The sequence below is a fragment of the Chiloscyllium plagiosum genome, chromosome 12, assembly GCF_004010195.1.
Source record: "Chiloscyllium plagiosum isolate BGI_BamShark_2017 chromosome 12, ASM401019v2, whole genome shotgun sequence".
In the NCBI taxonomy this organism is placed as follows: Eukaryota; Metazoa; Chordata; class Chondrichthyes; order Orectolobiformes; family Hemiscylliidae; genus Chiloscyllium; species Chiloscyllium plagiosum.
In genome coordinates, this window is record NC_057721.1 from 7466221 (window position 1) to 7476957 (window position 10737).

General features: G+C 41.6%; 1 protein-coding gene across 1 annotated transcript in view; it reads left to right on the top strand.

The window, feature by feature from the left end:
• Nucleotides 1–334: 334 nt before the first annotated feature.
• The window catches only part of LOC122554946 (cysteinyl leukotriene receptor 1-like), a 74769-nt gene continuing 64366 nt past the window's right edge, over nucleotides 335–10737 (top strand). Inside the window, exon 1 of the mRNA XM_043700398.1 lies at nucleotides 335–705. The gene's annotated coding sequence lies outside the window, so the exon portion shown is untranslated. The remainder of the gene's footprint in view (nucleotides 706–10737) is intronic.

Here is a 10737-nt window from a genome sequence, read left to right on the forward strand (position 1 = left end):
AATTCTGCAAGTACAAATTCACCCCACAAACATATAAGTGTGTGAGCGTAGAAGGGGTATAAGTCTGTGAGAGGATGTGTGTGGCAATGTTTGTGTGAGCGTATAAGAGAGGGTCTGCATGAGCGTATGGGTCTGTAGGAGTGTGTGTTTGTGTTTAGGAGTGTGTGTAGTGCAGTGGGGTCACCTGTAGTGTGACATGAACCCAAGGTCCTAGTTGAGGCCATCCCCATGAGTACCAAACATCTCAGCATCTCTTCGACCACTTTGTATTGTTGCCTGTCCTGAAGTCCATCTTGGAGGACAGTCACCCGAAGATCCGAGGTTGAATGTCCCAGACCGCTGACGTGTTCTCCAATTGGGAGGGAACACTCCTGTATGATTGTTATCTAAGTCATGTCTCCAAAATGGTGGCAGAGTAAGACACTGTAGTTGGAGCTGTTCTGCTCGCCAGTTCCTTTTCTTTTTTTCCTCCTCTTTGCAGTGCAGAGCGAGCACCGGCCGGGTCCCGGATCGACGGCAGCAGAGCGAGCACAGGCTGAGTCCCAAAAGTAATGGCAGCAGAGTGCGTGGGCCAAGCCTCGAACCACGATCACAGCAAGTGCCAACCAGGTCCTGAAGTGGCAGCAGAGGAAGTAATGGACAGAAGCCAGAGCATGGAGGCCTTTTGTTCTGAAGCCGGAGGGCACAGACTCATGTTGGAAAAGGGTTAGATCTTATTGAACTTATGTACTCTATAGTCAGTTTTTATTAACATTCTGGACATTTTAAATTCTATTCCCATGCTTACCTTTTTTTTTACTCTGTAGCAACTCTTCAAGTATCTGTACCTAGTTAGTCCATACCTAAGGTGGCGCCGAGGTGACATTATAAACTTTTCACTGAACTCATTAAGTGCACATGACGAGCATGTGCAAAAAATGCCCGATCAATTTCCTTGGGTTCCAGGTTTGATTCCAGCCTCGGGTGACTGTCTGTGTGGAGTTTGCACATTCTCCCCGTGTCGGCGTGGGTTTCCACCAGGTGCTCCGGTTTCCTCCCACAATCAAAACAATGTGCAGCTTTTTTAGGTGAATTGGCCATGCTAAATTGCCCATAGTGTTAGGTGCGTTAGTCAGAGGGAAATGGGTCTGGGTGGATTGTTCTTCGGAGGTTTGGTGTGGACTGGTTGGGCCAAAGGGCCTGTTTCCACACTGTAGGGAATCTAATCTAATCTAATAAAGGCTGTTCTATTCTATTCTAAGTACAAGTGAAAAGTATACCATGACCAGGTTGCAACACACTAACTTCTACAAATTTGAAGTGACAGTAAATTCCACTTCTTGCTTTTTCAGCATGAATTACTATATACACTTATAACTCTCAAAAGTACCTTGGACTAATTGTACTAACCACTTATTTTAATTCCCGCATTGTTACTAAACTATTATACTGCTCATTTGACATTAGTACTAGATGAGAAGAAATATCTTCCAATTAAATATTGGAAAAGCAGATTGAATAAATACAGTTGCAAGAAATGCTCTTCGATCAGGAGATGTAGAATACGTATGGGTGCAGGTAAAAAAATAACAAGGTGAAGAAGGCACTGCTAGGAATAGACCATAGACAATTAGTGGGTGGCACAGTGGTTAGCACTGCTGCCTCTCAGCGCCAGAGACCTGGGTTCAATTCCCACCTCAGGCGACTGACTGTGTGGAGTTTGCACATTCTCCCCTCCGGGTGCTCCGGCTTCCTCCCACAGTCCAAAAATGTGCAGGTTAGATGAATTGCCTGTAGTGTTAGGCAAAGGGGTAAATGTGGGGGAATGGGTGTGGGTGGGTTGTATTTCGGTGGGTCGGTGTGGACCTGTTGGGCCGAAGGGCCTGTTTCCACACTGTAAGTAATCTAATCTAATCTAATAACCGTGCAGTGGAAAGGAGAATAAATCGGAAGGTAATGAGGGATTGTCACAAAGGCAGTACAGTAATTGTGGGTAACATTAATCTTCATGCAAATTGGAAAAATCAAATAGGTAAAGGGAACCACAAGGAAAAATTCAGTGTTTTTGGGATGGTTTCCTTGGGTACAACAAGGAATTTTTTTTAACCCAGTAATGTGCAACAAGGCAAGTTTAATAATGATCTCAGAGTAAAAGATCCTCAAGAAAACAGTGACCATACATGGTAGAATTTAAAGTTCAGTTTCAGGGTGCAAAACCTTAGGCAGAAACAACTGTGCTAAATTGAAATAAGGTTCATTACAAACAAATCCAGGCAGGGCTAGCTGAAGTGAACTGGGAACGGAGTTTAGTAAAAAAGGTGGTTGAGGAACATTGGCAGACATTCAGGAAAGTAGTTCATGGCTCACAGTAAATATATATTCCAGTGAGGAAGAAGTATAAGCCAACTTTTGTTCACTAAAAACGTTAAGGATAACATCAAAGTGGAAAAAAAACATAGAATGTGTCAATGATCAGTGGTAAACCAGAGGGTTGTCGTTTTTGCACCTACACCTCCCTATATAGAGGCCATAGTCACCATGGCGTGTTCGAAGCCTCCCCTTTAGATCTCCTGGTCCTCTCCAGTCATTATGATCTTGATTGCAGCTTATCACTGTCGTCATTCCTTCAGTAGTCCAGTACAATGAAGCCACCTCCAGTCCTGAGCTGTCTGGTATGCCCAGGACTCTATGATCTGCCTCTGACAAGCCAAATCCCCAGGACTAGGAGAAAGTAAGGACTGCAGATGCTGGAGATCAAAGTCGAGAGTGTGGTGCTGGAAAAGCACAGCAGGTCAGGCAGCATCCCCCGGAGGACGAATGCCTCATATTCCGCCTTGGGACCCTGCAACCACACGGGATCAATATGGATTTCACCAGTTTCCTCATTTACACTCCCCCCCCCCCGAAATTCTCCTGCTCCTTGGATGCTGCCTGACCTGCTCTGCTTTTCCAGCACCACACTCAGCTCAAATTCCCAGGACTGACCATTGTCAACTCCCAAGCCTGTTTGGCAGGACATCCCTAACTGACCATTTCCCACTCCTTCAATTGATATCTCCGTACCACCCCATCTGATTTACCTGTAATCCCCAGACTTTCACTTGAACCATGACCCAATTTCCAAACTGCAATGACACTGATCTCCAGATTCTCTTAGAAACAAGCACCACCATGACAGTGACCACCCCCCCTCGTCATGTAAGCTAATTATGTGGAGCCCCTAAATGACTTGTTTCTCCCCGACCCCATTAAGGGCTGATTTCCTTTGATGTTCACATATTGTGTGTTTCAAGCAAATGGTAATGCGTTTACCACACAAATTGCTGGTGCAGGTTACAGATCTGACATTGACATAGCATGCTGTAGCAAAGTGACATGTCCACCCTCTATCTGATTGAAGATTGATTGTTTAGTGAACTCCAATATTATTAGCTGCCAGCTTCACACATCATGCCAAAAGGTAAAGCAAATCACGAAGTCTGACAGCCTGTTAGTGTGCACCAAGAAAGCACTGTGAAGTAAACAGAGTCTGACAGCAACCAAACAAGTGAAGTGAGTAAACATGAAGAAACGACTTAGTTATAACATATGTTCGTGTCAGTATCAGCATCCTGTGTAGCTGCATGGCCCTGTGCCCAATGCACCCTGGTAGAAGTGTGCAAATTTTATGTGTCCCTAAGGTCTGAGGTAAAGTATTGAAAGGCAGAAGTGCTGTCCAAGAGCAGGCATGATGTGCTGAGGCCGGTGATTTACTGATGCTGATCTGCATGGAGGAAGAGTTCAAGGAGGAGGGTGGCCATTAACCAAGAGGGACATTGTTCTGAAGAAAGCCAGGAGAAGCATTCAGAAAGATGCAGCTGCCAGATACCAGCTCTAATTTACATGTCAGGAAATGTTCCATCTGGTTTCTCAGTGGAGGACTGGAAAATTGGAAATGGGGGAAAATGCAGCAGTATGGAGTTTAATGAGAAAAAATTACATGGAAATAAGAGTCGCTACTCAAAATGAGATTCTAAAGTCGCTATTTCAATCTTGAGCCAAATTTCAGACAAACTTTTCTTGAAGTTGAAAATCTTTTATATTCATTATCATAATGTATTTTCCCATCTTTTTCGCCATTGATTTTGCCAGAAAGTGCAAAATTCTGCCCAAGGTTTCAGCCAAGGTCTTCATACGCCCTAATGTCGAAAATTAAGTGAGGCCCTTCTTTCTCCACATCCACATCAAAACAAAGTTATTAGCGACCAACATGTATCCTCCCCTCCCCAAACTTACAGACAGGCATGTTCATTTAATCAGTCTCTCTCATTCCATACAGTTCAGCCATCCTGGGCAATCAGAGGGGAAATACTGAACTGGTCTACGGCTGAGTCACACCTCTATTTTCCTGTTACTAACTGGAATAAACTGATTCTGGGATGAAATTGATTCATACTATATCAAGTAATATTTACAAAGGTTACAATTTCACTAATTTACCTCTTCCTCACATCCTCCATCACCAATCTAAATGTAAGAACAACTCCTCAGGCTCCAATTATTTCTTTTTTTCAGATCAAATGGTTTGTTAACCCACCATTCTAACTTTCAGTGCACACCAGGTTCCAATACCAAAACTCTCAGGTTAGTAAATTGCCAACATGACTTGTATAAATGATCTTGAAACGAAGAAAGTGAATCCCAGGAATTATGCTATAAAAGGTTAGATTGAATCCATTAGAAAGATTTAATGGGATAAGGATAAAATAGGAAAAGAGAAAATCAAAGACTTGCACATTGAATTTGTTCATGGTGTGGATATCGAGCAAGATTCTCCATACCAAACTGGAGAAAGAGACCAAGAGACAAGGAAGGACAGGACTGGAAGCTCCCTGGTATACAGTCATTCTGCTGACTCTGCAATCCCATTTGCTGTCACACCCCACAGTTTGGGAACTGCTGATTTACAGTGAGCATAATGAAAGTAAAGTTTTGATGACATGATGGTTTTATTAAAGCATGAAGGCCAAGAATTGAGTTTTAACTAATGGTGATTGGTGGAATACGTAGCTGATAACATATTCAGTGACCACTCAAAAGCATGCGGGCTCACTGTTTGATAGTACACTAGTTGATCACTCAATGGCACAGTAGCTGCCTGTCCAATATTACATTGGTTGACTGGCCAAGAACAGACTGGATTACCTTCTGACAGCAAAATGGCTGTTTGCTCAATAATGCATTGGCTGTCTTCCACATAGTCTGATGCATTGTAAGGACTGGGCTTCATTGGCATCAGGTTGGCAGGTTGCAAATGGAACAGGAATATTCATGGGGTAGTTCACTGCATTGTACTATCAAAAGAAATTGATAAATGCAGCAAGTCAGGTTAGCTTAGAGCAGCACATAATCAAGTAAAAAAGCTGAAAGGAAATATCAGTGTAAAGTATTTTTATCCATGTAATTAAACAGGAGAATAAATTCAAGAAGTTAGTACATTTCTGCTTAACTCCTTGTTGCTTGCTTTAGTTTAACACATCAGTGTGGAAAGAGTAGATAATATGGTGAGTAACCCTTTTAATTGTGTGATAATTTTAATTATTGTAAATATGCTCCTTGGCAATGAAAATTCACTTTTATAAGGATGGTGTCGTAATTATTTCCAGTTTTGTTTTTGTTGAAGATTCTTTAAAAATATTTTAGTCTTCCTTTTTGTCTTTTATTGTTCTCTCTTTATTCCAACTATTTATTTTAGATTGCTTCCACCAATTTGAATTTAATATTCTAATTTATATTTTGCCTGGTGCACAAGGAATCACAGTCAGTTTACTTCCATATCAAGTAACTGTTTACATTGTCTTAAAATTATGGATTAGGCCTCCAGTAAAATTGTTAGAAAGTGGAATTACATGCAAAAATTTCAAACACTTGAATTTAATTTGAATGTTAAGTGTTTGCACATCCCATGGATTCACAATTCTTTTATTTCTAACATAATTTTTACTTTTGTTATTGAAAACTTGTATTACAGAAAATAATTACTTCCTAGTTTCAAATTTCTGAGATGCAACCACTATTATAGTTCCTCGCCAAACCCACCATAAGCCTAAATATTGTTCCTGACATACCCCATGATAAACATAAATATGCTTCCCTATGTAACTTACTATAAATATGATTTAGTATGGATATGATTTATTAGCCATTACAGAGATATGGTTACAGGCTGGTCACGACTGGGAGTTAAATATCCAGGGGTATCAGACTATTCGGAAGGACAGACAGAAAGGTAAGGGGAGATGGTGTAGCTCTGATATTCGAGGACGATGTCAGGGTGATGCTGAAAGATGATATAGGTTCTATGGACAATAAGGTTGAATCCATTTGGGTGGAAATTAGAAATTCTAAGAAGAAAAAGTCACTGATAGGCATAGTCTATAAGCCACCAAATAATAACATCACATTGTGATGGGCAATAGCCAAAGAAATAACTAATGCCTTTAAAAATGATATGGCAATTATCATGGGCGATTTTAATCTACATGTCAATTGGTTGAACCAGCTCAGCCAGGGTAGCCTTGAGAAGGAGTTTGTTGACTGTATCAGTGATAGTTTTCTTGAACATTATATAATGAAACCAACGAGGGAGCAAGCTATCCTCCATCTGGTCCTGTGTAATGAGACAGGAATATTTAATGACCTCATAGTTAGGGATTCTCTTGGAAGGAGTGATCACAGTATGGTTGAATTTAGAATACAGATGGAGAGTGTGAAGATAAAATCCATTACCGGGGTCCTGTGCTTAAATAAGGTAGACTACAATAGAATCTGGGAGGGCTTGGCTAAAGTAGACTGGAAACAAAGATTTTATGGTGGGTCAGTTGATGAGCAGTGGAGGACTTTTGTTGAAGAAAACTCTCGAGACTCTGACCTTGCAAACTGATTAGTTTATTACACGATATATCATGGGGAATTCACCGTCCTAACTATGGCTCGGTGTTATTCTGAAGTACATCAGGATACTACAGGATTACAGAGAGAAAACAGAAAGGAGTTGATCGTTAATTACACAGTTTGGCATGCCTACAAGTTGGTACTAAATTAGAGGTTAGTCATTAAGTTCAAAACTAAAGCACTATTATGCATTCTACAAGTGGACAGATCAAATGGTATCACCACCTGCTCTAGTTACACAGATAGCTAATACTAAGCAGAGATATCCCTAATTGGCTGAATGACTGTGAAGAGGCAATAACCAGAGAAGGAAGGGGGACTAATTGGAAAGTCTATGTCAGCTTGACTGGTTCTACAGCCTGCGCTGATCATTCAGCAAAGGGAGGAGACACTATCTTGAGAAGGAAGATAAAGACAACCTTTCACATTACCTCAGAGTAAGGAATGCATAGCCAGCAAAGTTCTGGCTGGGGACACAAAATGGAACTCTCAACCGAATCAGGAAAATGGCTTCCAGGCAAATAATGTTAACTTTTCCCCAACAACGTTCAAAGCAATTTTTCAATTTGGTCAGCAAAAATATATTCCAGTGAAAAGGAAGGATTGTAAGAAAAGGGGTAATCTGCTATGGGTGTCTAAAGAGATAAGGGAGGCTATCAAATTGAAAGAGAAGGCATAAATCGTCTCTCACAACGTTCAAAGCAATTTTTCAATTTGGTCAGCAAAAATATATTCCAGTGAAAAGGTAGGATTGTAAGAAAAGGGGTAATCTGCTATGGGTGTCTAAAGAGATAAGGGAGGCTATCAAATTGAAAGAGAAGGCATATAAAGTGGCCAGAATAGTGGGAAACTTTAAAGATCAACAGAAAGCCACAAAAAAAGCTATAAAGAAAAGTAAGATAGAACATGAGAAAAAAAGCTAGCACAGAACATAAAGACAGCAAAATTTCTATAAAAATATAAAATAAAAAAGAGTGGATGAAGTAAACATTGGTCTTTTAGAGGATAAGGGGCATTTAATTATGGGATATGATGAAATGGCCGAGGTATTGAACAGGTATTTTGTGCCAGTGGTCACAGTGGAAGACACTAATAACATGCCAGTAATTGACAAAGAGATGAAGGTAGGTGAGGACCGGAAACAATCATTATCATCATCAAAGAGGAAGTGTTGGGCAAGCTAATGGAACTAAGGATAGACAAGTCTCCTGGCCCTGATGGAATGCATCCTAGGGTACTCTTTAAAAGAGATGGCGGGAGAAATAGCAAGTGCAGTGGTGGTAATTTTCCAAAATTTGCTGGACTCTGGGGCAGTCCCAGCAGATTGGAAAACAGCAAATGTGACATCACTGTTTAAAAAGGGAGGTAGACAAAAGGTGGGGAATTATAGACCTGTTAGCTTAACCTCTGTAATGGGGAAGATGCTTGAGTCTATTATCAAGGAAGAAATAGCAAGGCATCTCTATAGAAATTGTCCCGTTGGGCAGACTCAGCATGGGTTCATGAAAGGTAGGTCATGTTTCACAATTCTTTTGGAATTCTATGAAGACATTACAAGCAAGGTGGACAACGGGGACCCAGTGGATGTGGTGTACCTAGATTTCCAAAAGGCCTTTGACAAGGTGCTGCACAGGAGGCTGCTGCATAAGATAAAGATGTATGGCATTATGGGTAAAGTATTAGCATGGATAGAGAATTGGTTGACTAATAGAAAGCAAAGAGTGGGGATAAATAAGTGCTATTCTGGCTGGCAAACAGTAACTAGTGGTGTGCCTCAGGGATCAGTTAGGACCACAATTCACAGTTTTTAGAGATGATTTGGAGTTGGGGACCACATGTAGTGTGTCAAAGTTTGCAGATGACACTCAGATAAGTGGCAGAGCAAAGTGTGCAGAGGACTGTGAAACTTTGCAGAGGAACATAGATACTTTGAGTGGGCAGAGGTCTGGCAGATGGTATACAATGTTAGTAAACGTGAAGTCATCCATTTTGGCAGGGGTAACAGTAAAAAGGATTATTATTTGAATGGTTAAAAAGTTGCAGCATGCTGCTATGCAGATGGAACTGGGTGTCCTTGTGTGTGAATCACAGAGGGTTGGTCTGCAGGTGTGACAAGTAATTAGGAAGGCAAATGGAATTTTGTCCTTCATTGCTAAAGAGACTGAGTTTAAAAACAGGGATGTTATGTTGCAGCTATACAGGGTGCTGGTGAGGCCATACCTGGAGTACTGTGTGCAGGTTTGGTCTCCTTACTTGAGAAAGGATGTACTGGCATTGGAGGGGGTGCAGAGGAGGTTCACTCGGTTGATTTTGGAGTTGAGGGGTTGGCTTATGAGGAGAGACTTAGTAGACTGGGATTATATTCATTGGAATTCAGAAGAATGAGGGAAGATCTTACAGAAACACATTAAATGATGAAGGGAAGAGATAAGATAGAAGTAGAGAAGATGTTTCCACTGGCGGGTGAAACTAGCCTCGATTAGAGGGAGCAGATTTAGGACTGAATTGAGAAGGAAATTCTTCACCCCCGGTTTTGTAAATCTATGAAATTCCTTGCCCAGTGACGTAGTTGACGCTAAGTCAGTAAATGTTTTTGAAGCTTAGTTTTTTTTGAACAATGAAGGAATTAAGGGTTACAGTGAGAGTGCAGGTAAGTGGAGCTGAGGCCGTGAAAAGGTCAGCCATGATCTTGTTGAAGGGCGGAGCAGCCTTGAAGGGCCAGATGGCCTAGTCCTGCTCCTAGTTCTTATGGTTTTATGTAAATTCCAAAATACTTCCTTATATCACACACTATAAACCATTTGATTACTTTCTGTAGAATAACAGCATTTTTTAACATAATGAAGGATGGAACCTAATTGGTCCTCGAAAGATGTAGGCTATGGGAAGAAGTTTGAGAAAATTGCATGGGAAATTGGGAGGGACCTTTCCCAACATCGGGGAAAACTCATTGCATTTTTGAACAGAATTCCAGGCATGGAGATGAGATTCTCACTATGCAATGGTCAAATGCCCATTAACTGGAATTATTGCTATTGTCAGCCTCATTAACTGCAAATCTTGTTTTATTAATAAGTTTCCCATCCTTTTATTCACTGCAAGAAGCTACACATCTACAATTCCCAACATGAAAGTCAGAAAGACTTCAGCTCATTGGCTCCTCCAGATCTCCATTTTGGAGTCTCAAGGTATGCTGAAGGACACCTAGTGCAATCACTTCCCCCTTCCACCGACAATGTGTCAACATCTGCCAGCCTCTAAGGACCCATGTGGTACTTCTCCAAATCACTTACAGTATGTCTGTGTACTTCAGAGTTGCACTTTGTGACACACCAATAACCAGGATTGCAGTGCTGCTGCGAAAATGCTTTGTGTGCAGGGACAAGTGCCCAGCTCATGGACTGGACGAGGTAAAAACAATGACTGCAGATGCTGGAAACCAGATTCTGGATTAGAGGTGCTGGAAAAGCACAGCAGTTCGGGCAGCATCCGAGGAGCAGTAAAATCGAAGTTTCGGGCAAAAGCCCTCCAGGAATACAGGCAGAGTGCCTGAAGGGTGGAGAGATAAATGAGAGGAGGGTGGGGAGAAAGTAGCATAGAGTACAATAGGTGAGTGGGGGAGAGGATGAAGGTGATGGGTCAGGGAGGAGGGTGGAGTGGATAGGTGGAAAAGAAGATAGGCAGGTAGGACAAATCATGGGGACAGTGCTGAGCTGGAAGTTTGGAACTAGGGTGAGGTGAGGAAAGGGGAAATGAGGAAACTGTTGAAGTCCACATTGATGCCCTGGGGTTGAAGTGTTCCGAGGCAGAAGATGAGGCGTTCTT